This window comes from Bufo gargarizans, chromosome 1, assembly GCF_014858855.1.
Source record: "Bufo gargarizans isolate SCDJY-AF-19 chromosome 1, ASM1485885v1, whole genome shotgun sequence".
Classification (NCBI taxonomy): Eukaryota; Metazoa; Chordata; class Amphibia; order Anura; family Bufonidae; genus Bufo; species Bufo gargarizans.
Genome location: NC_058080.1, coordinates 693916045 through 693942636, shown reverse-complemented (window position 1 = coordinate 693942636; position 26592 = coordinate 693916045).

Here is a 26592-nt window from a genome sequence, read left to right as displayed (position 1 = left end):
CCCACACCTTCACCACCACTGATATTATAGATCTCGGAGTAGGAAGCAACAGCGGGGACCACCCTCCTTGGGCTGATCTGGGTACTGTCATCAGACCGCTGGGTGCCGGCCGTTTCTACCTCCTCTTCCTGATCTGATGCCAAGAATGGCTGCGCATTGGTATGGTCTGGGAATGGATGGGAAAATAATTCCTCTGACTCGAGTGGATGGGCTATGGTGGTGGTCGTGGTGGTGTCTTTGGGGGTGCATACAGCAGAGAGTGAGGAGGGTGCTGATACAGAGGATGAAGATGGTGCAGAAGCGGAAGGTTGAGTGAGCCACTCAACCAACTCTGGTGCATCTTTTGACGTAATCGCACGCACCTTCTCCAACTTCCCACTTATGCTCCAGCCTGTTGCTCCTGCCCGACCCCTGTCACCCTGCGGAATGACCTGCCTTTTCCTCTGCCTGTCATTTTCAAAATGACCCTTTGACAAAGTCCCTATAGAAGAACAGTATTTGTGAAAGCAGGTATATAAAACCCCTTAATAATTATTTGCTGATATCAAACCCCTTAATCATTTTTTGGGAGGGCAACTGGTATATCACACCAGTTGCAATTAGTTGTTCAAATAGCGTTTGTCCCTCTGTATAGCTGCGGTATCGCAGCAGAACTGCACACAACTGCTGCACAATACAAATGCACTATATAGAAATAATATTATAGGTATATCACACCACTGCCTGAGTTTTTTGGGGGGGAACCGTTATATCACACCAGTTGCAATTAGTTGTTCCAATAGCGTTTGTCCCTCTGTATAGCTGTGGTATCGCAGCAGAACCACACACAACTGTTGCACAATACAAATGCACTATATAGAAAGTATATTATAGGCATATCACATCCCTGCCTCAATCAGTTTTTTTTTTTGGGGGGGGGGGGGCAACAGGTATATCACACCAGTTGCAATTAGTTATTCCAATAGCGTTTGTCCCTCTATCTAGCTGCGGTACCGCAGCAGAACAGCACACAACTGCTGCACAATGCAAATACACTATAATATAATTTCTATGTTAAAAGCTTATATATAAGTATATCACACCCCTCTATGTCACACTGATCGATAGCACACCTATACCAGTCCTTAAAAGAACTTTTGTGGCCCTATTAGCTAGCGTTTGGTGTCCCTAAATGTCCCTGCCCCAAAATACAACCTCTACCTACACTGGTAAAACACATAATGTAAAATGGCTGCCAGATCGGGTTCTGTTATAGGGTTGGGGATGTGTCCATGTGCTGAAACATCTCAATTGGCTGTCCTGTCCCACCTGATGGATGTGTCATGGGTCAAAGTTCGTCGCTAAGCAAAAAAATATGGCGCGTGCGAATATCACCATATGTTCGCATGTTTGGCGAATCGCAAACGAGCAAAGTGAAACGACTGCCGGGCGAACTGCAAGGCCATCTCTATTGGTCAACCCAAAAGACAGTCAATGGTAGGTTATGTTTTATCAACCATGGTAAACCCAGAACCATCGGAGCAGGCAAACCTTTAATAACAAAACAAGAAATGAACTCAACATGAGAATCACCCACCCTCAAATGAAGATCCTGAACAATATGAGTTAGACATCTTTGCAAGAGGAAAGCGGAATCTATAGCAAACACTGGTATCTTTTTGCTTAATGCGCTAGTTTTAAAACCATGACTCTGAAGAAATTGAAAATCAATAAGATTAACCCCTGCGCCACTGTCAACAAATACCTTTAACACCATGGCAGACAGGAGGAATCGGGTACTGCAGGTAGGATATGAATATGCCTGCTCTGACTCCCCATTCACACTACTAAGCGTAAGGGAGCTTTTTTTCTTTGAAGGAATCCCCTATTTGTTTTTCATTACCACTTTGAGGTTTAATAAAGGGGCACACATTAACGAAATGATCTTCGTTAGCACAGAAGTAACACTGTCTATTCAGCTTCCTAAAATTCCTATTACCAGAGCAAGAAATAACCTGACCCAATTACATAGGCTTCTCTCCAGTCCCTGATTCAAGTTTCATAGTACCCGAGGGACAGGAGGGACTGATTCCCTACCAATAAAAAAAAACACTAAAGCATCTATACACAGAATACACCTGTATATAAAAACTCCCAAACAGCAGTATCACTTGGATCGCAGAAGGTCTATAGTGAAGTAGGTTCCAATTCACACTCAGTCCTCTATCCAAAAATAGACCGCGCAGCTCAAACTTCTTCCATAGAGATGTTGGTAATTAGGGTACGTTGATAGTGTCTTTAAGGTGCAAGCGATAACTGGATTTCAAGTTTTAGGTTCCATTCACATTTTTCATCTCCTGAGTGTTATATAAGAGAACTGAACATAGTGAGGTACCCCAACTCTTCAATAGACAAATATTTTTTATTATACTCACATGGATTAAAACAGATCCGTACATATAAAAATATAAAATGTTGCTAATATATTGCCTGCCCGACCCGGGTTTTGCTTTCACTTACTTCGTCAAGGGCTGCTCTGAATTCAATTGTCTTACCCACCCTTTCACACCCACCTGAGTATAAAAGGGTGGGTAAAACAATTGAATTCAAAGCAGCCCCTGACGAAGCAAGTGAAAGCGAAACCCGGGTCAGGCAGGCAATATATTAGCAACATTTTATATTTTTATATGTACGGATCTGTCTATGTGAGTATAATAAAAAATATTTGTCTATTGAAGAGTTGCGTTACCTCACTATGCTCAGTTTTCTTATATAACACTCAGGAGATGAAAAATATGAATGTGAAGGGAACCTAAAACTTAAAATCCAATAATCAATTGCACCTTAAAGACACTATCAACGTACCCTAATTTCCAACATCCCTATAGAAGACAGCACCCCCTGCCCGAGGTGAACCTTGCACCTCTCCCTAAGACGTCTATCAATCTGTATGGCCAAAGACATGGCCGCCTCCAAAGAATCAGGATTTTCATGAAATGCAAGGGCATATTTTAATCTCTCAGATAGCCCCTGACAGAACTGACTCATTCCACTCTGAGTCAGTCGCCCATCTTCTAAATTCAGCACAATACTACTCGGCAGTACGTTCTCCTTGGCACAAGCTGCGCAACTTAGATTCAGCCATAGATACCCGGTCTGGGTCATCATAAATCAGGCCCAGGGCTCCAAAAAAATTCATCCACCGACCGAAAGGACTGTGAACCGGTCGGCAGAGAAAAAGCCCAAGACTGAGTGTCACCTTTTAGCAAAGAAATAATAATCCCTACTCTTTGATTTTCGTCTCCAGATGAAATCGGACGCAGATGGGTGATATACCTGTTGCCCCAAAAAAACTGCTTGAGGGCTGCAATATATCTTCTTCCACAAAATTCGGACTGAGTGGTTCTATAAACCAGTTTCTGCTAAATACTGATTGGGTGTTGCTATATACCAATTTCCGCCAAATACTGATTGAGGGGTGCTAAATACCTGATTCTGCCAAATACTGATTGAGGGGTGCCATATTCCTTCTTCCACCGAATACTGATTGAGAGGTGCCATATACCTGTTTCCGCCAAATGCTAATTGAGTGTTGCTATATACCAGTTTCCGCCAAATACTAAATGAGTGGTGCTATATACCTGTTTCCGCCAAATACTCATTGAGGGGTTGTCACGCCCTGCCCTGTGGGTATTCTAAAGAGATCTGTCAGAATTGCTTCACTTGACTCGATCTGACAGTTTGTTTTGTTATGGGTGTGAGCAGAATCCCACCTCGTCCCATGTGTTGTTCTTTTGGTAATTGGTAAGGCTATTTATTCCTCTCTCTCCCTATAGCCTTTGCGGGTTATAGTTCTGCCTTGTATGAGCTCTGGAAGTTTGGTGGATCGTCTGCTCCAGCACATCTCTAGATAAGCCCTTTTCCCTTTTTCCTTTTGTGTCTGTTTTGTCTAGGCCTCTAGGGTGACGCTAGATCCTTCAGTTGTAGAAGGAGCCGTGTGTCTCTTTCCCTCTTCCCTACAGCTGAGGGTTTTGTTTAGTGTGTTAGAGTCCTAGGTACGTGGGCATGTGCATATCTACTATCCAGATATGCACATGGACTTAGCAGCTTAGGGAAAGTGTTTTAGGGATTGCTAGGTGGTGACCCCTTTTTTCCCTAGCAATTGGGGCCTAGTTAGTTGTTTTGTTTGCCTTGCCGTGTTCTGCTTCCTTCCCTTATCTTACCTACCGTGAGAAATATACATTCTTCCACCAAATACTGATTGAGGGCTGCAATACACCTGCCTCCACAAAATACTGATTGAGTGGTGCTATATACTTGTTTCTGACAAAATACTGATTGAGGGGTGCTATATACCTTCTTCCACAAAATACTGATTGAGGGGTGCTATTGCTATATACCTTCTTCCACCAAGCACTGATTGAGGGCTACAATAAACCTGCTTCCACAAAATACTGATTATGGGGTGCCATATACCTGTTTCTGCCAAATACTGATTAAGGGGTGCTATATACCTGTTTCTGCCAAGTACTGATTGAGGAGTGCTATATACCTTCTTCTACAAAATACTGATTAAAAGGGTGCTATTGCTATATACCTTCTCCCACCAAATACTGATTGAGGGCTGCGATACACCTACTTACACAAAATACTGATTGAGTGGTGCCATATACCTGTTTCCCCCAAATACTGATTGAGGGGTGCTATATACCTGTTTCCCCCAAATACTGATTGAGGGGTGCTATATACCTTCTTCCACCAAATATTGATTGGGGGCTGCAATACACCTGCTTCCACAAAATACTGATTGAGGAGTGCCATATAACTGTTTCTGACAAATACTGATTGAGGGGTGCTATATACCTGTTTCCGCCAAATACTGATTGAGGGGTGCTATATACCTGTTTCCGCCAAATACTGATTGAGGGGTGCCATATTCCTTCTTCCACAAAATACTGATTGAGGGGTTCTATTGCTATATAGCTTTTCCACCAAATACTGATTAAGGGCTGCGATATACCTTCTTCCACAAATACTGCTATTCTCTACGGACTTAGGCAGAGGGTCATTTAGAAAATGAAAAGCAGAGGAAGAGGCAGACCGTTCCACAGGGATAGTAGGGGCCGGGCAGGTGCACCAGGCCAGAGCCTAATTGGGAAGTTGGAGAAGGCGCGTGCGATAACTTCAAAGGGCACACCAGAGTTGGTTGAGTGGCTCACTCAGCCTTCCACTTTTGCACCCTCCTCATCCTCTGTATCTGCACCCTCCTCACTCTCTGCTGTGTGCACCCTCAAAGACATTAACACCACCACCACCATAGCCCCTCCACTCGAGTCAGAGGAATTATTTACCCATCCATTCCCAGACCTTACCGATGTGCAGCCATTCTTGGTATAAGATGAGGAAGAGAAGGTAGCAACGGCCGCCACCGCCGCCAGCTCGGGGGGGGGGGGGGGGGCAGTTGCCCAGTTGCCCCCCCCCCCCCTGGATCCGCCACTGGGAGGACATCAGTGATATGCAGACAGTACTCGATGATAATGGTGTAGCTGATCGCACTTGGGAGCCTGGTGACGAAGGGGCTTCATCATCATTGGGAGAAGAGGGTGGCAGCTTGCCTGTGAGGCAGCTGTTGAGCTAGCTGTGTGGTAGCATGGCTGGTAGTCAGCAGGATGTCAGAATTTGCATGTCGGGAGCCAAACGTGCCCGGGGTGGACCACCTGCTTTGCAGCAGCCCAACTGCCTGGGAAGTAGTGGTGCAGGGGTATATGGAGTCAGCAGCGGTAGCAGTCAGTGCGGACTGTGTCAGGTTTTTATTAAGCTGTCAGAGGAGGTTAATGTGGCCACATGTAGAATTTATGGACAGAAGGTGAAGTGTGGCCATGGTGCCAATGTTGGCACTGTGGCCCTGCGTCAACATATGCATCTCCATGAAGTGGCCTGGGAGAACCGTGGCTCCGATGTGGTGGTCCAGCCTGCCGCAGCTACCGCTGCATCATCCAGTGGCATGCACCCGGCTCCACCACCTCAGCCGAAGGGAGCTGTCTGTCATTCTCATCTTTCCAAGTGGTGGACTCTGCACCTTTCAGAGAACTGATGGCTTGTGCTGAGCCGATGTGGAGAGTTCCAAGCTGTAATTTCTTAGTGAAAAAGGCAGTTCCAGCCCTGCACAAATATGTAGAACAGAAGGTAGGCCAGTCCTTGAGCCTATTGGTGTCTGCCAAAGTGCACGGTAGCGCAGACGTGTTGAGCTATAACTACGGTCAGGGACAGTGCATGTCCTTTACGGCACACTGGATGAATGTGGTTCCTGCACAGCCACATCAGCAACTTTGACAGGTCACGTCGCTTCCGCCTCTATGTTGTCACGCCCTTGGTCCTGCGACAGTGTCCGCCTCTGTCTCCTCATCCTCCACCGTGTCCTCAGCCTCAATTGCAGGGACAAGTCACAGTGCCCCTCCAGCATACCACATGTGAAGGGCTCGGCGGTGTCACGCTGTTCTGCACCTGGTTTGCCTTGGCGAACAGAGTCACACAGGGGAGGAACTGCTCCATGTGATGCATCAAGAAATAGAATCCTGGCTTTCTCTGCGTTAACTGAAAATCGGAACCATGCTGACTGACAATGGAAAGAACATGGTGTCAGCACTGCATCAAGAAAGGTTGAGCAATGCTCCCTGCATGGCACACGTGTTCAATCTGGTTGTCAAGCAGTTCCTGAAGTCTTCCATCCATCTGCAAGACATCCTAAAAATGGCCAGGAAACTTTGCATGCACTTCAGCCACTTGTTCACCGCAAAGCACACCCTCCTTGAGCTGCAGTGGCAGAACAGCATCCCCCAACATAGGCAGATATGCGACGTTTCCACCCATTGGAATTCCACCCTCCATATGTTGGACCGACAATACGAACAGAGAAAGGCCATCAATGATTTCTTGATGATGCAAGCGGATAGGAGTACTCCACTGTGTAACGTCAATGGCAGCCAGTGGCAGCTAATGCGTGACACCTGCCGTTTGCTCAGGCCCTTTGAGGAGGCCAGGTTATTTGTCAGTCGCCAGGACTACGGAATGAACAACTTCATTCCACTGCTTCATGTCCTGGAACAGATGTTGGCAACTATGGCTAGTCAGGGGACAGGAGAAGTGGTGCCTCGATCTTACGTCCACATGAGCCCTGTGGGGCTGAACTCGAGTAGGAGGAGGGGGAGGAGGACATTGGAGCACAGGTAATGTGTAGCCAAATCGGTGGTTTTTCTACTCAGCTGACAGGAGAGGAGGAGCAGGAGCAGCCAGAGAAGCTACAGGGTGATGAGCAAGACGAGACAGAGGACCCAGACACACTGTGGCAGTATGCAGTGGAGATGGAGGCATGGAGTCCCTCCGAGTTACTTGCACAAATTGCACAATGCATGCTCACTTGCTTGCGTAGTGACAGACAAATTGTCACCATTCTGCAGAGGGATGACTTCTGGCTCTCCACCTTGTTGGACCCTTGCTACCGGTCCAGAATGGGGGCCTTTTTTACACCCACCGAGAGGGAGAACAAACTGAACTACTGTAGAGACATCCTATGAAGTCAGTTGGCTGCTCCCTATCTGCGCCATTGTCCATCTTCTCGCAGGTATGACCTCTGTGCTCACATTCCACTGCCATGGCTGCTGGGGAGGGATGGGGTGGCAGGAGCTGTACCAGCTACATCAGCAGCAGCCTGAGTCTACAGTCGCTGATGAGTAGCTTTCTTCAACCACATAGTGAAGAAACTACTCACCAGCAGCAGGTAGACCTGGAGCAGGACCTGGAGCAGGACCTGAACCAGCAGTTGGTGGCATACTTGGACAGCACCCTGCCACCCAACATTGAAGAACCACTGGACTACTGGGTAGCCAAACTGGATTTGTGGCCGCAACTAGCAAAGTTTGTCATGGAAAAGCTGTCCTGCCTGGCCAGTAGTGTGGCATCAGAGCGGGTTTTCAGTGCGGCGGGAGCCTTAGTCCAAAATGTGGAGAGACTGACTTCCACATTTCCAACCACCAATTCCTGATGCATCAGACTAGATCATCCATGGTGCCACACCAACACTTTGATAAAAGAGACCGGTTTCTTCTGGCTACCTGCCTCAGTTACTACTCTGATGCTGCAACCCGACTGATGCCACACATCTGATGCCAAGTGCTTCTGATTTCACCCACCTTTGTCAGTGGGTACTGGAATTGCCACCTAGCGCCTCACTCTGTTACTGGATCATTTTGTGGTCACCTGATGCAGCTGCTGCCATCTCCAAACTATGTCACCTTGCCACTCTGTAGTCTCCTGATGCTGCCACCATATCCACAGTAGGTAATCTTGCCACTCTGTGGTATCCTGCTGCTGCTGCCATCTCCACATTATGTCATCTTACCACTCTGTGGTCTCCTCATGCTGCTGCCAACTTCACACTATGTCACCTTGCTACTCTGTGGTATCCTCCTGATGCTGCTGCTACTGCCATCTCCACACTATGTCGCCTTGCCACTCTGTGGTCTCCTGATGCTGCTGCTGCTACTCCCATCTCCGCACTATGTCACCTTGTCACTTGACACATCCATCATGTGGGACAGGACAGCCAATTGAGACGTTTCAGCACATGGACACACCCCTAATCTATAACAGAACCCGATTTGGCAGCCATTTTACATTCTGTGTTTTGCTAGTGTAGGGAGAGGTTGCTTTGTGGAGCAGGACTGTCAGGACTGTCCGGGACACCAAACACTAGCTAATAGGGCCACAAAAGTCCTTTTAAGGTCTGGTATAGGTGTGCTATCGATAGGTGTGATAGAAAGAGGGGTGTGATATACTTATAATATAATTTCTAACATAGAAAGTATATTATAGTGCTTTTTTATTGTGCAGCAGTTGTGTGCGGTTCTGCTGCAATACCACAGCTATATAGAGGGACAAATGCTATTTGAATAACTAATTGCAACTGGTGTGATATACCTGTTGCTCCAAAAAAAACTGATAGAGGGGTGTGATATACCTATAATATACTTTCTAACATAGAAAGTATATAGTGCATTTGTATTGTGCAGCAGTTGTATGAGGATCTGCTGTGATACCGCAGCTATATAGAGGGACAAGCGCTATTGGAACAACTAATTGCAAGGGGTGTGATAACAGTGACCTCCACAGTGCCCGCCCCTTGAACAGTGACCTCCGCAGTGCCCGCCTCTTTAATAGTGACCTCCACAGTGTCCGCCCCTTTATCAGTGACCTCCACAATGCCCGCCCCTTTAACAGTGACCTCCACAGTGCCTGTCCCTTTAACAGTGACCTCCACATTGCCCGTCCCTTTTATAGTGGCCGCCCTTTAACATTGATCTTCACAGTACCTTCCCCTTTAACAGTGACCTTCATAGTGGCCGCCCCTTTAACAGTGACCTTCACAGTAGAGATTAGAATATGTGTTAGTGTTGAGCGAGCATGCTCGGCCAAATACCTGTTCGCCTCGAGCATCGCTATGCTCAGCACATGGCGGTACTCGGCCGAGTACTGCATGTGCTTGAGTGCCATGCTCGAGTCTCCTCCCCGCATGTTTTACGGCTGCTTAGCGCCAATAAATGTGCAGGTAAGTACTGCCATCATTGTAATGCCAGTAGCCATGTTGGCTACTGGCATTACAGTGATTGGCTGGCCGGAACACGTCATCGGGTGCTATATAGCACCTGATGACGCGGGTTTGGCTCATTGTGAGTCAGGGAGAGCTGCGCTTAGGAAGGGACAGATAGTGAAGTGAGTGTGATTCCAATATATTCAATAGAAAAACGTTTTAAAGACCCAATACTTTTTGGATAGAGGGTGTATGCAGTGACTAAGTTGTGACATCTGTGCTGCAATACCTTCTGTGTGTCAGGGCCAGATATTGTGAAAAATATTACTAACAAATATTTTTTTTCCATAATTTATCCACACTTTGCCTATAAACGGTGTCTGCAGTAAATTGTCACATCTGTGCTGCAATAGCGTGTATGTGTGTCAGGGACAGATATTGCGAAAAATATTAGCGAAAACTATTATATTTTTTCCATAATGTATCCACACTTTGCCTATAAACAGTATCTGCAATTAATTGTCACATCTGCGCTACAGTAGTATGTGTGTGTGTCAGGGCCAGATATTGGGAACCATATTTGCAAAAAAATATATATTTTGTCCATAATTTATGGTGTCTGTAGTGAATTGTCACATCTGTGCTGCAATCGCGAGTGTGTGTGTGTGTCAGGGCCAGTTATTGGGAAAAATAGTAGCGAAAACAATTATATTTTTTCCATAGTTTATCCACACTTTGCCTATAAACGGTATCTGCAGTGAATTGCCACATATGCAGTGCAATAGCGCGTGTGTGTGTCAGGGCCAGTTATTGGGAAATATATTAGAGAAAACTAATATATTTTTTCCATAATTTATCCACACTTTCCCTATAAACGGTGTCTGCAGTGAATTGTCACATTTGCGCTGCAATAGCGTGTGTGTGTGTCAGGGCCAGTTATTGGGAAAAATATTAGCAAAAACAATTATATTTTGTCCATAATTTATCCACACTTTGCCTATAAACGGTATCTGCAGTGAATTGTCACATCTGCGCTGCAATAGCGTGTGTGTGTCATTGCCAGATATTGGGAAAAATATTACTGACTAGTGATAATCGAGCAAGTATTTGGGTGTTTGGGTGTTCGGCCCGAACACATTGCTATTTTTGTGTGCTCGGCCAAGCACCCGAGTATAATGGAAGTCAATAGGAGACAATCAGGGACACCCTGCTCTGAAGAGGGGAGGGTGCCTGGTCCATTGGAAAAAGTCAGAAAGTGACAGAAACACCACCGAAATGGATTGGCAACAGCATGGGGATGATGTTTGGATGCATCTTTGCCTCCCAGGTCGCTGCTGGGAACCATGTTGTCCGAGTTGAAAGCCACTTTTACAGACACTGACAAAAATATGCACAAAACCTTCCAAAAAATCTATTTTACATGGAAAATTGTTAGGAAACATTATTTCCAGTATATTCAATTGTATATAAAGTGCAAGTGCTGCAAAAACTTACAAGCAAGAGGCACTTCGAAACAGCTTGTATATCACATAAAGGAGGGCCTCATTCACATTGTGGTACAATTGTTCAGGTAGTGTAACTCCTACACATTTATGAAGCCTAAGTGAAAGGGATGCCAAAGTGAAAGGGACCCCTGCACTAAGTGAAAGGGATGCCAAAAATTACAAGGAACCGGCACTCCAAAAGACCCTTTGTTACACATAAAAGGAGGGCATCATACACACCCATGAAAAATTATGATTGATGGCCTGCTGTTGACCCTCAAAAACATTTGGAGCAAGGGCCTGCTGATCTGATCCTCTAAAACCTTAGGGGCGATTTCACATTCAGATGTTCTTTTCTGCGCCTACCATGGTGATCATGGGTATTGGGGAATCAGGGTTCAATGCCGGAGAGGGAGCTTGAGCAAGGGATAGCATATCCAAGGGAGGTCAATGGCTGAAATCTGATTGACTGTTGTTGCCTTGCCCCTTTTTTTTCCTAATTGTGAACCACCCAGAGAGGGTGGGTCAAGTTATTAAAGCAGGAGAATCCAAGGAAGGCAGCAGGCACGCGGCAATTACCCACTCCCGACTCAGGGAGGTAGTGACAATAAATAACAATACAGCACTCCTAATTGGCCCTGTTATTGGAATGAGTACACGTTCTGCTAAAGAGGATCTATTGGAGGGTAAGTCTGGTGCCAGCAGCCAACTTGCTCCCGGCCTCCACAACGTTCACCCAAAGTGCCATCATTGTGAGGATTGTGTTGACCAGACTCTTGGCTACTGAGACTGGACTTGTAGGTGAGGTCCTGATGCCACTTTGTTGACTCTAGATAACTTCTAGGCGATCGCACGTCCCCGTGACGGCGATGATACATTTGTATGTCTGCCCTATCAACTTTGGAGCAATTTTTCAACAAGGACCTTCTGGTATAGCACTGTTTTGCTTGTTCTCTCCACCAGAGGAATGAGAGATGAGAAGTTATCTTTGTAGCGGGGGTCAAGAAGGGTGAACAACCAGTAATACGTGTTGTTTAAATGCGTATAACGTGCTGGTCATGGGAAAGGCAGCCTAACATGAAATCAGCATCGTGTGCCAGAGTACTAACAGGCAATACTTTGCTGTCATCATCAGAAGTTGAGCTGAACCTGTAAAATATTGTAGGTAAGGGCCTGCAGGTGAGCTGACCCTGTAAAACATTATATGCGAGGGCCTGCAGATGAGCTGACCCTGTAAAACATTATATGCGAGGGCCTGCAGTTGAGCTGACCCTGTAAAAGATTTTAGGTGGAGGGCCTGCAGTTGAACTGACCCTGTAAAACATTATATGCGAGGGCCTGCAGTTGAGCTGACCCTGTAAAACATTATATATGAGGGCCTGCAGTTGAGCTGACCCTGTAAAAGATTTTAGGTGAGGGCCTGCAGGTGACCTGACCCTGTAAAACATTATATGCGAGGGCCTGCAGTTGAGCAGACCCTGTAAAAGATTATATGCGAGGGCCTGCTGCTGAGCTGACCCTATAAAACATTAGGGGCAAGGGCCTGCTGGTGAGCTGACGCGCTAAAACATTATATGCGAGTGCCTGCTGGTGAGCTGATGCTGTAAAACATTATATGTGAGTGCCTGCAGGTGAGCTGATGCTCTAAAACATTATATGCGAGTGCATGCTGTTCAAATGACACTCTAAAACATTATATGTGAGTGCATGCTGTACATCTGATGCTCTAAAACATTATTTTCAAGTGCATGTTGTTCAGCTGACGCTCTAAAACATAATTTGCGAGTGCCTTCAGGTGAGCTGACGCTCTAAAACATTATATGCGATTGCATGCTATACAGCTGACGCTCTAAAACATTATATGAGAGTGCATGCTGTTCAGCTGACCCTATATGAAAATTTTTGTTGTGGGCCTGCAGTTGAGCTGACCCTATTAAAAAAAAAATAGAGTGGAGGGAATATATACAATCTGGATGAGGAGGAGGAGAAAACAAGATTCAACCATATACTCTTTTTTTTTGTGGTGGAAAAGGTGCATGGGAATACACTACAGTAGATTGAGTACATTATAAATGATAGATTGAAATTGCCTTTATGTTCATCATCAGCTCAGCTCTCCTCTGGTGGAGTTGAGAAGTCAGGGGCAATCCAGGCCTTGTTTATTTTTATCTGAGTCAACCTGTCACCATTGCCAGTGGACAAGCGGATACACTTATCTATTATAATGCCACCAGTAGCACTAAATACACGCTCAGACAATACGCTGGTGGCAGGGCAGGCCAGCACCTCCAAGGTGTAGAGCGCAAGTTCATGCCACGTGTCCAGCTTGGACACCCAGTAGTTGTAAGGCACTGAGGGATAATTTAGGAAGCTGACACAGTCTGCTATGTATTCCTTCACCATCTTCCAAAACTTTTCCCTCCTTGTACCACTCGGTCGCGCTTCAGGGTGAGGTTGCTGGTGGGGTGTATTGAAAGTGTCCCATGCCTTGGAGAGTGTTGCCCTGCCTTTGTTGAAACTGCTGTGTGCTTCCCTTGTCTCCCTTCCTCGGTTGCCTAAGGAAGTACAGACTCTGAGGGGCGGAGCTAGCGCCAGAGCCGAGCCGTCATGTGAAGTGCTGCTCGCCTGTTTATTTTACCCTCAAAGCCTGCTTAAACAGCCCTACTGGTCACTAAAATGGTCAAGATAGGTGGCCAAAAGCCTTCTGACCAAGAGAGTCAAGCCCGTTCCTCCAGCCAGCCCGGTGATATGGATCGTTTTATTTAAAAAGCGGCGGCTATTGAAGTGAACAGGGAACCCAAGATGGCGCCCGGCACTCCAAGAGGCGGCAAGTCCAGACCAGCCAGAGAGACGGCCGACATAGAAGGGGTAAGAGATAAGTCCCCTGACCCTGATAGCCTCCCCATCTCCCGATCTTACCTCAAAGAGGCACTTCTAGACGCCCTGGGCCCCCTCAGCCTGGACCTCGCTTCAATCAAAGAAGATGTCCGTCACATAGGCAGACGGGTGGAGGCCCTGGAAGAAAATCAAGCGGCCATCATTACCCATCAATCGGAAGCTGGTAACAGCTTGTCTGAATGCCAGAGGCACCTTAACTCCCTGTACTCAGCTATCGAGGAACAGGAAAATAGAGGCAGGAGAAACAATCTGCGGTTCCGTGGAATACCTGAGTCTGTGTCCCCAGTAGATGTCCCGCACGCTGTCATTCAGATCTGCTTCCAAATCTTGGGACCAGACTCAGTCCATGAGGTAATCATAGAAAGAGCGCACAGAGCCCTTCACCCTAAACCGCAGGTCTCAGAACCCCCACGGGACGTTATTTGCAAATTTTGGCATTTCCCAGTCAAGGAGGCCATATTGTCTGGGGCTAGACAAGCAGAACCGCTGAGATGGGAGAATAATACTATTGCTGTTTATCAAGATCTAGCACAGTCCACTTTGATAAAAAACGCTGATCCCTGAAGCCACTAACAGAATGGCTCCGTCAGCATAACATCGCTTACCGCTGGTCCTTTCCATTTGGTCTGTCGTTTCTTCATGACGGCTGTCGCATCATCATTTCCTCATATTGCGATCTAGAGAAAGCTTACCCTCATTTGAGAATCTCCCCTCTGGACATAGAAAATTGGGAGATGAGTCCAGAACTTATCATCTCTGACGCCTCTGCCTGTAGTATCACCCTGGGAGACCCTGCACACTCCAAGATCTCAGAAAAACAAGAGAGGATACCTGGCGTCTACCCCAAAGAGACTTTCTTTGCCGGATAAATGAAAATCCTTAATACCTCAGGTCTCTGACCTCTCCAATCTAGTAGTATTAGCTATTGAGGGTTCTATCCATTTACCTAAATGACATTATGTCTATATTCCCCCCCCCCCCCACTGTCACTGTTTTTTGTACTAACCTACTCAAACAGTAATTTCACATCTGAGCTTATCTATAAGTTCTTGTTATGTTTTTTGTTACTTGTTCTTATTTTTTCCCATTGTAACAAGTATACTTCATCCGTGCTTAAGAAGGTGTTCTTCTACTTTGTCAATACCAGAAGTAAGATCTTTACTATGCACATTCTGTTTTTTCTTCCTGCCAAACAGGTTATTTACATGGTCCACACTTACCCCCTGACTCTCACCCTGCCAGGCAGCGCCTTCCTTGGGAGAGCCGAGTGGACCTTCTCCCATGCCCCGCCTCTCACATTTTACATAAGATAATGGTGAACGTTCACCTGGTTTCCTACAATGTTAAGGGGCTAAGATCACCCTCCAAAAGGTGCAGAATCTTGTCATTGCTAAGAACAGAAAATAGCTCTGTGATTTTCCTCCAGGAAACTCACTTCAAACATGGTCATTGCCCCAATCTTTCGTACACCAAATTCCCCATGTGGTATCATTGTGGAGCTAGTGGCGCTGCCTCAAGGGGTGTGAGTATAGGTTTCTGCAAGGATTTTCCTTTTACTTTCCAGACCCCTGACCCGGATGGTAGATACCTCATCTTGAAGGGATTAATAGGCCAACAGGCCTTCACCCTAGTAAATGTTTATGCCCCCAACTCTGGCAAGATAGATTGGTTCCTTTCCCTCCTAAACCTGTTGGAGGAGCATATAGAGGGCACCTTAATCTATCCCTCAACCCATTGTTAGACTCATCCTCTAAAAAGTCCTCAGTTTCCACTAGAGGCCTTAAAGCCCTACAGGTTAGATTATTTACACCCAGATGAGTTAGATTTTTCCTACTATTCACCGCTCAATGACACGTATACTAGGATTGATTATGTGTTTATCCCCAAAGAAAAACTACAACTATGTAAATTAGCTAAGATTGGAAACATCACACTATCCGATCACGCCCCAATAACTTGTGAATTACAATTGTTAACGTTCCTCTCTAGAGCCCCAAACTGGCGCTTCAATGAATCCTTACTAAGCAAAACTACACAAAAGACTCAGATAGCCTCCCACCTTGAGGAATATTTTTCTATTAACAATACCCCAGACATTTCCCCCAAACATTATTGGATGCCCATAAACCCTATATTAGGGGTAAACTCATAAGCCTTTGTCCATTCCTCAAAAAAGAATCAGAGAAAAAACTAAACCACCTCCTGTCACGGATACACACACTTGAAAAACAGCATAAACATTCCCATCTTGCTCTGCACCTGTCGGAACTCCTGACCCTTAGATCAGAACTCTCAAGAACCTCTTGAACGAGCGTTCAGCAAAATATTTTTGGTCATCCCAACAGAAGTTTTATGCCCATGGCAATAAGGCTTCTAAGTATATGATTCGGAGGATAAAACAGAGGAGGGAGTCCCGATATGTCCAAAGTATCAAATCCCCACAAGGTATCTCTTTGTTTAAATCAGAGGAAATTGCTGAACAATTAAAAAAACTCTTCTACAAGTCACTATACGATCTCCCCCCGCATAAACTAAAATACTCCCCTGAGGAAAGAATACCTCAAGCCAAACGCTTCCTGGATTCCCTTTCACTCCCCACCTTAACCCCTTCCCAAAAGGAACTTCTTTCCATACCATTTTCACCCCAAGAGTTGGAGGCGGCTATAAAAACAACCCCTAAAGGGAAGTGCCCAGGCCGTGATGGTCTCCCGATACTTTATTACTCCTCCTTTAAGAGCATTCTTACCCCCCACCTACTCCCAATTTATAATTCTTCTCTGGGAGGGACCCCCATTTCCACAGATATGACTAGAGCAACTATCACTATAATCCCCAAGGACGGAAAGGACCCCACTTCCTGCTCTAATTACCGCCCCATATCCCTGCTCAATGTGGATCTAAAACTCCTAGCTAAAATGCTCGCCCTTCGCCTGAATAACTTTCTTCCCACTTTAATCCACCCGGATCAGGTGGGCTTTGTCAAGGGTCATGAGGGCAAAGATAATACCACTAAAGTCCTAAACTCCCTTTACTACGCCTCCCACAAACTTACTCCCTTGATCCTGATTGGCATGGACGCTGAGAAAGCTTTTGATAGAGTTGATTGGTCTTATATCCGCTCTACTTTACAAAAATTCCAAATTCCAGACTCTTTCATCAACTCAGTCTTTTCGATGTATGCCCAATCCTCAGCGTCCGTGTCAGTTAATGGAATCCACTCCTCTAGCTTTCCAATCAGGAACGGGACCAGACAGGGCTGCCCCCTTTCCCCTCTTATCTTCGTCCTCGTCATGGAAATCCTCTTGCAAGCGTTGAGGCAGGAGGAAAACATTCGAGGCCTACGAGTTGAAGGTACAGAATTCAAATTAGCTGCTTTTGCAGGCGACCTGCTAATAATTACGACTAACCCCTCTAAGTCCATGCCTATTATTCTCTCATTATTAAGTCAATTTGGATCCCTGTCAAAGTTAATCCCACCAAATCCCAGGTCCTACACATGGGTCTCCCCCGCACAACTCTCACTTCCCTCAAGGCCTCCACCCCTTTTAATTGACACCCAACAGTTAATATATTTAGGCGTTAAACTTACCCCCCTTCTATCCGATCTTTATGCTCTAAATTATAAACCTCTTTTATCATCTATTATTGCTCAGTTCGACTCATTAAATTTCCCTTTCTTATCGTGGTTTGGAAGAAAGAACCTACTTATGTCTCTAGTAATGCCAAGACTCACATATTTAATGCAGACACTCCCTATAGAACGGCCCAACTCATTTTTCACCCATTTAAACAAACATATCCAAAAATTCATATGGCAAGGTAAGGCCCCTTGCATCTCCTTCTCTACACTTTCCAAGCCAAAAAAAGCTGGTGGGATAGGACTACCAGATCCTGAGGCATATATGAGATCCATTCTTCTATCCAGGATAGTAGACTGGATTAGGTCTCCCTCCACCAAGTCATGGCTTGTCCTGGAAAACTCATTTTTAACTACTCCCCTTCGGGCCCTTCTACTGCAGTCTGCACCTTATTCCTAACTCAATGATTAGGAACACTGTTAAAGCATGGAGATGGTTTTCAGCTAGAGAAGGATCCATATCCGTACCTTCCCCTTTGCTGCTTGCTAGAGACCTAGTCTCCCTAGCCCCTAGAAAACTTAGAGAATGATTTCCCCCTTCCCTACGATCTTCTGACACCCCCGTAGGGCAGTTAATAGATTCAGTTGGGACACTACCCCCTGACCCAAAAATATGTGAGCTCCTTAAAATAAAACACTGTAATCCCATTCCATTGAGATTTTTCAAAACAGAAATCCTCTCCTCCCTTAAAAACACCCCGTCCCAAAGAGAACTCTACTGGTTCGAAAAATTACTAAGCACTACCCTTTATCCCACCAAACCTATCTCTACAATATATAGGAACCTGAAATCTACAGTTTCTGATCCTAAACCAGCCATAGTGGGATTGTGGGAGAGAGATCTACAATGCTCCCTGTCAGACTCGGAAATCTCCTCCATGTTGATTGCTCCGCATAGGATCTCCAGATGTACCCGAACACAAGAGAACAGTTACAAGATCCTATCTCGCTGGTATAAAACCCCAAATAAAACGTGCCTCTATAATAAAAACTCTTTCGACTTTTGTTGGAGGTGTAAAACCTGCAGCTGGTCCTGCAGCGTGATCAAACCATGGTGGGAAGAAATAGTGAAAATTACAAACAGAATTTGTCAAACTGCTATTGCTTGTACACCAGAATTAACTCTCCTCTCCTTGGGGATCCAAAAATTCCCAAAAATAAGGCATCTCTTTTCTCCCTTATTCTCAAAAGAGATGCCTTATTTTTGGGAATTTTTTGGATCCCCAAAAATAAGGCATCTCTTTTCTCCCAGAATAAGGGAAAAAAGAGATGCCTTATTTTTGGGGATCCAAAAAATTCCCAAAAATAAGGCATCTCTTTTCGCCCTTATTCTGGGATCCGCCAGATTACTCCTCCCAAGATTCTGGCTTACCTCAGACACCCCAGTATCGAGAGCTGGTATGCTAAGATAGATCATATTTATAGGCTGGAGGAGATTTCTCATTGGGCGCTAAGAACAAGGTCTGTTTTTCTTAATATATGGAACCCCTGGAAGAAATTCAGACATTACACATAAAACTCACGTGTAAACTGCCTAATTTCCCGAGATCTTACAGACTCTTCCCTCTGTCTAACTAAACCCCCCTCCCCCCCACCCTGCTATCCCCCCCCTCCCTCTTTCTTTTCTTAACCGTCAAGGTGCATCATCTTCCTACCTTATGCTGTTATATCAACATACCATGTACCTGCATATCTTACGACCTGTAACAGTCCTAGCAAGCATACTCTGCCATGAATATGTCTATGCAATACATGTGATATCTATACATGTATTGTTACTTGTTTTTTCATATATGTTTTTTACGAAAATAAAAATTATCAATAAAAAAATAAAAATAAATAGGAAGTACGGACTCTGCCGGCCGCGTTGTCAGATGGAGCAATCTCTCAACAAGTACCTTCTGTTATTGCACCGTTTTACTCATCCTCTCCACCACAGGAATTAGAGATGAGAAGTTCTCTTTGTAGCGGGGGTCGAGAAGGGTGAACACTCAGTAATTCGTGTTATCTAATATGCATATAACACGAGGGTCGCGGGAAAGACAGCCTAACATGAAGTCAGCCATGTGTGCCAGAGTACCAACAGGCAAGACGTCGATGTCGACATCAGGATGACTCTCTATCTCCTCATCCTCCTCTTCTGCCCATCCACGCTGAACAGATGGAATTAAAATTCCATGGATACTATCTCCAGTTCCTCCTCCTCCTCCTCTTCATGGTCCAATTCACGCTGAGAAGACAAACTGTGGGTGGTCTGGCTATTACCCCGTGAGATGTCCTCCCCCATTTCCTCATCTGCCACATTCAGAGTGTTGTCCTTAATTGTGAACAGCGATCGTTTAAGTAGACACAGCAGTGGGATGGTGACGCTGATAATAGTGTTATCGCCACTAACCATCTGTGTAGATTCATCAAAGTTTTTTAAAACCTCACACAGGTCTGACATCAATGCCGACTCCTCGCTTGTGAATAGTGGCAGTTGACTTGAAAGGTGACAACCATGTTGCAGCTGGTATTCCACAACTTCCCTCTGCTGCTCACAAAGCCTGGCCAACATGTGGAAAGTAGAGTTCCAGCGCGTGCTCACGTCGCACAACAGTCGGTGAGCTGGAAGCCGCAAGCGCTGCTGCAGGGTTGACAGACCGGCTGAAGCTGTGGACGACTTGCGGAAACGGGCAAACACAAGGCGTGCCTTCACTAGAGTTCTGGCAAATAGGGGTATGTTTTGATAAACTGCTGAACTACTAAGTTTAAGACGGTTTAAACCAGTAACATAGCTGTTGGCGGAGTCCCTAATGGACGTAAAGCCCGCAATCCTGGGCATGGGTAGCATGGGTGTTTGCGCTTGCATTGAAATGCCTGGGGTATGGACATTTGTACGCTGCGCTGGGACAGGGATGTGGATGTGGTCGCTGATGGTGCTTGCAAAGGTCCATGTGTAGGGCGGCAGGTATCTGGGCCTGCATCTTGGACAGGGGATTGCCCAGCATGTAACACAGAGGAAGAGGAGGCAGTGGTGTGACCCGCAGACACAGATTGTGGACCCAGGCATTCGGTCCACCTATTGGAGTGCTTTGGCGGATCATGCTGGTGGTGGTGAGGTTGCTAGTGTTCATGCCCCGGCTCATTTTGGTGTGGCACAGGTTTCAAACTACTATTCTTTTGTCGTCCCGCACTTTCCTCAAAAAAGCGCCATACTGCCTAACACCTACCCCTTGGCAAGGGAGATTTACGCAAGGGGGTGCTCCGTTGAACAGTTGCGGGTCTGTTTGGTGGTGCCCGCCTTCTACCTTTTGCCACCCCACTGCCTCTTCCAGCCTGTTGCAGTGCTGCAGATCCCTCCCCCTCTGTACTGCTGTCCTCACTCGGCTTGTTGCCACCTTCCCAGGTTCGGTCAGTGACCTCGTCGTCCAGCACCTCCTCTTCCACTTCCTCACTCTGATCATCCTCCTGATTTGTTTACCTAACCACAACCTAAGTGACTGACAACTGTGTGTCATCCTCTTCCTCAACCTCTTGAGACAGTAATTGTGGTTGAGTCATTGGCAGCTGTGTCTCATCATCATCCACCTAATTACACACTAATTGCCATTCCCCAGTGTCATGTTCTTGTGACTCTGGATGCTCAAGTGGTTGCGAATCGGGGCACAAGATCTCAGGTCCCTCTTCAAGCGTGCTTGGCGAGAGGGCCAAATCAATTAATGGCAATGCAAAGAGGTCCTCAGAATATCCGAGTGTGGGATCACTTGTTTGGCCAGACTTTAAATGGTGGGAGAAAGGAGTATCAGGGTAAGGATTGTGTGGGCCAGACTCCTGGCTACTGAGACTGGACTTGGTGGCAGACAGGGTGGTGCTTAACCGACTGGAAGCACTATCTGCTGCAATCCAACCTACCACCTGCTCGCACTGGGCTGACTTCAAGAGTGGTGTCCTGCACCGCCCTGCAAACTGTAACATGAAGTTACAGTAGGTATCGTGGATCTTGTGCTTTGGCAGCAGGCACAGTTTCACCGCGCCAATGGCCATGGCCTCTGCGTGCACCATCAGCATCATGGCCACTTCCCCGTCCCTTAATGCTCGCCTTCTTCATATTAAATTTTATATAATATAAGGGACCGTTTATAGGCAAAGTGTGGATAAATTATGGAAAATATACACTCACCTAAAGAATTATTAGGAACACCTGTTCTATTTCTCATTAATGCGATTATCTAGTCAACCATGGCAGTTGCTTCAATGCATGTAGGGTTGTGGTCCTGGTCAAGACAATCTCCTGAACTCCAAACTGAATGTCAGAATGGGAAACAAAGGTGGGCTACAACAGCAGAAGACCCCACTGGGTACCACTCATCTCCACTACAAATAGGAAAAAGAGGCTACAATTTGCACGAGCTCACCAAAATTGGACTGTTGAAGACTGGAAAAATGTTGCCTGGTCTGATAAGTCTCGATTTCTGTTGAGACATTCAAATGGTAGAGTCTGAATTTGGCGTAAACAGAATGAGAACATGTATCCATCATCTAGTCCAGCAATAGAAATAACCCTTATGAAAAATTATATATATTTTAATAATGATCTTACATAAATGACGTACACAACTCGACTATTAAGGTAGAGCCACCTAAAACTGGGTTAGCTGATATTGGGTGGGGAATCTCTCCCTAAGCTTACACCCTGAGCTATCCCTCAGCCCAGGGATGGCCCCTAATGGTGGGGACTCCCTGTCCTCAAGCCTTAGCTACCGCCTCCTACTGTACCCTTGATTAGTGACAGCGGGTGGGTGTTGGCCTCGTGGTGGACTACCAGATAAACAGACAGACAAACAGACAAAAAGGATGCCCTTTGTATACAGTCCTATTAATATAGTCGCACATCAAGAGGTACAAGGTACACCAAAGCGTCTAAAAACACCCTAATATTATAGTGTGATAGGTACAACAATAATTATAAAGAACCCCAACGCATTTCCCCCACGGTGTGGGATCATCAGGGCGTGAATGAGATTAGATATTTGAATCAATGTTAGAAAGGAATGACGGAGACCAATAGTGTAGTATGAACTCCGAAGAACGGGTGTGGATCACTGCTACTGATACAACGGTGTCATTAAATATTAGATCATTTACGATTGGACCACACAATATTACTTAAAAGAGGAGGAAGCCCGTCCGGTCCAGCAACCCCAGAGTGAGTGGATAGTAGTTTCCAAGCGGTCATATATTCAGGGAAAGCCTTGTGTCAACAGAGTGCCTGGTATCCTCGATACGGTATAGTGGACAATTATTGTGGCCACATGAAGTGACTATGATGGTAGAATAGCACACTATTATGATGCCCTGCATGTCGCCTCATATTCACCGCTCGATGGGCAGAGTCAGACTGATGGAAGGCAACTTGTTGCATTAGATCGCAGTTAGTATCTGCAGTGTCTGGTCCTCCATGATGGTTCCTCCTCAGGTCCAAGGGCGGCTACTTGCTGGTAGCAGCCGCATCCTCCTTCCATAAAGACGCCCCCTCCTCATGTTGATTGACAGGGCCAGCGAACGCGCTCATCCTCTGGCTAGCCCTGTCTGCGTTCAAAATCTGGTGCCTGCGCCGTACCGGTCTTCAGTCAGTGCAGGTACACTGAGAGGAGGACGCTCGCTCGGCGCTCCATCCTCAATGCGCCTGCGCCGATGACGTCACATCTACACCCAGTGCAGGCGCACTGAGGAAGGAGCAGGCCGAGCGAGCATCCTCTTCTTAGTGCGCCTGCGCCGACTGAAGACCGGTACGGTGCAGGCGCCAGATTTTTAAGCAGACAGGGCTAGCCAGAGGACGAGTGAGTTCGCTGGCCCTGTCAATCAACATGAGGAGGGGGCGTCTTTATGAAAGGAGGATGCGGCTGCTACCAGCAAGTAGCCGCCCTACTTGCTGGTAGAGAGGTAATTTACATATTATAAAAGTCCTTTTTTTGAAGAAACTGCTGAACGAAAATGAGTAAGAGCATTATACATTGATATATCGTAGTATAAGGAATTTAAGTAGCCAAAAAATAAATAAATGACTTTAGTGGGGTGACAGAAGCCCTTTAACCCATTAATCTCAGTGCTCTGCATTAGAATACCGTCTTTGCACTTCAGGGCCATATATTTGGATATAGTGAAAATCAATATATATACAAATTTCACTGATTCTGCACACAGTTTTCTTGTCTGCGCTAGAAACCGTTTATCACAGCGCATTGCATTTCTATACCGTCTGAGTGCTTCAATCCCATATATTGGGAAAAAGTGAAAATCAATATATATACAAATTTCACTGATTCTGCACAAAGTTTTCTTGTTTGTGGCAGAAACCGTTTATCCAGCGCATTGCATTTCTATACTGTCTGAGTGCTTCAGGCCCATATATTTGGAGAAATTGAAAATCAGTATATACAGGTCCTTCTAAAAAAATTAGCATATTGTGATAAAGTTCATTATTTTCTGTAATGTACTGATAAACATTAGACTTTCATATATTTTAGATTCATTACACACCAATTGAAGTAGTTCAAGCCTTTTATTGTTTTAATATTGATGATTTTGGCATACAGCTCATGAAAACCCAAATTTCCTATCTAAAAAAATTAGCATATTTCATCCAACCAATAAAAGAAAAGTGTTTTTAATACAAAAAAAGTCAACCTTCAAATAATTATGTTCAGTTATGCACTCAATACTTGGTCGGGAATCCTTTTGCAGAAATGACTGCTTCAATGCGGCGTGGCATAGAGGCAATCAGCCTGTGGCACTGCTGAGGTGTTATGGAGGCCCAGGATGCTTCGATAGCGGCCTTAAGCTCATCCAGAGTGTTGGGTCTTGCGTCTCTCAACTTTCTCTTCCTAATATCCCACAGATTCTCTATGGGGTTCAGGTCAGGAGAGTTGGCAGGCCAATTGAGCACAGTAATACCATGGTCAGTAAACCATTTACCAGTGGTTTTGGCACTGTGAGCAGGTGCCAGGTCGTGCTGAAAAATGAAATCTTCATCTCCATAAAGCTTTTCAGCAGATGGAAGCATGAAGTGCTCCAAAATCTCCTGATAGCTAGCTGCATTGACCCTGCCCTTGATAAAACACAGTGGACCAACACCAGCAGCTGACATGGCACCCCAGACCATCACTGATTGTGGGTACTTGACACTGGACTTCAAGCATTTTGGCATTTCCCTCTCCCCAGTCTTCCTTCAGACTCTGGCACCTTGATTTCCGAATGACATGCAACAGTCCAGTGCTGCTTCTCTGTAGCCCAGGTCAGGCGCTTCTGCCGCTGTTTCTGGTTCAAAAGTGGCTTGACCTGGGGAATGCGGCACCTGTAGCCCATTTCCTGCACACGCCTGTACACGGTGGCTCTGGATGTTTCTACTCCAGACTCAGTCCACTGCTTTCACAGGTCCCCCAAGGTCTGGAATCGGTCCTTCTCCACAATCTTCCTCAGGGTCCGGTCACCTCTTCTCGTTGTGCAGAGTTTTCTGCCACACTTTTTCCTTCCCACAGACTTCCTACTGAGGTGCCTTGATACAGCACTCTGGGAACAGCCTATTCGTTCAGAAATTTCTTTCTGTGTCTTACCCTCTTGCTTGAGGGTGTCAATGATGGCCTTCTGGACAGCAGTCAGGTCGGCAGTCTTACCCATGATTGCGGTTTTGAGTAATGAACTAGGCTAGGAGTTTTTAAAACCCTCAGGAATCTTTTGCAGGTGTTTAGAGTTAATTAGTTGATTCAGATGATTAGGTTAATAGCTCGTTTAGAGAACCTTTTCATGATATGCTAATTTTTTGAGATAGGAATTTTGGGTTTTCATGAGCTGTATGCCAAAATCATCAATATTAAAACAATAAAAGGCTTGAACTACTTCAGTTGGTGTGTAATGAATCTAAAATATATGAAAGTCTAATGTTTATCAGTACTTTACAGAAAATAATGAACTTTATCACAATATGCTAATTCTTTGAGAAGGACCTGTATACACATTTCACTAAATCAGCACCCAGTTTTCTTGTCTGCGGTTTAAAACGTTAATCGTAGTGCATTGCATTTCTGTGCCGTCTGTGCGCTTCAGGCCCATATATTGGGAATAATATAGTCATAAATATAAACAACATCATAAAACAGTGTCTGTACTGCAGATTACAATAATCTGTGGCTAAAATACTGTACAAAATCTGTGCTGTTCTGTGTCATATACTGCCCTGTATCTGAAAACTGTATTTTGTGGACAATAAAAAATATTGCGTCACAAACAGTAAAAAAATCCATAAATATGAAGAAGGCCAGCACTAAGGGACGGGAAGTGGGCGTTATGCTGATGGTTCAGGCAGAGGTCGTGGCAGCCTGCTTGAAGAGGGACCTGAGATATTGTGCCCTGATTCCCAACCTCTTGAGCCTTCACAGTCTCAAGAAGATGACAGTGGTGAACGTCAATCATTAGTTCACGAGGTGGATGACGATGAGACACAGTTGTCAATCACTGAGGTTGTGGCTAGGTCAAGACAGGAGGATGATCAGAATGAGGAAGTGGAAGAGGAGGTGTTGAACGATGAAGTCATTGACCCAACATGGGAAGGTGAAAAGCCGAGCGAGGACAGCAGTACAGAGGGGGAGGGATCCGCAGCACCGCGCCGGGCTGGAAGAAGCAGTGGGGTTGCAAAAAGGAGAAGTCGGCCTACACCAAACAGGCCCGCAACCATTACACCGATCACCCCCATGCGTAAATCAACCTTAGCAAGGGGTAGGTGTTCTGCAGTATGGCGCTTTTTTGAGGAAAGTGCAGAAGACAAAAGAGTGGTAGTTTGCAACCTGTGCGGTACCAAAATGAGCCGAGGCATGAACACTAGCAACCACACCACCACCAGCATGATCCACCACATGGCATCCAAGCACCCTACTAAGTGGGCCGAACGCCTGGGTCCACAATCTGGGTCTCTGGATAGCACCACTGCCTCCTCTTCCTCTGTGTTACGTGCTGTCCAATCCCCTGTCCAA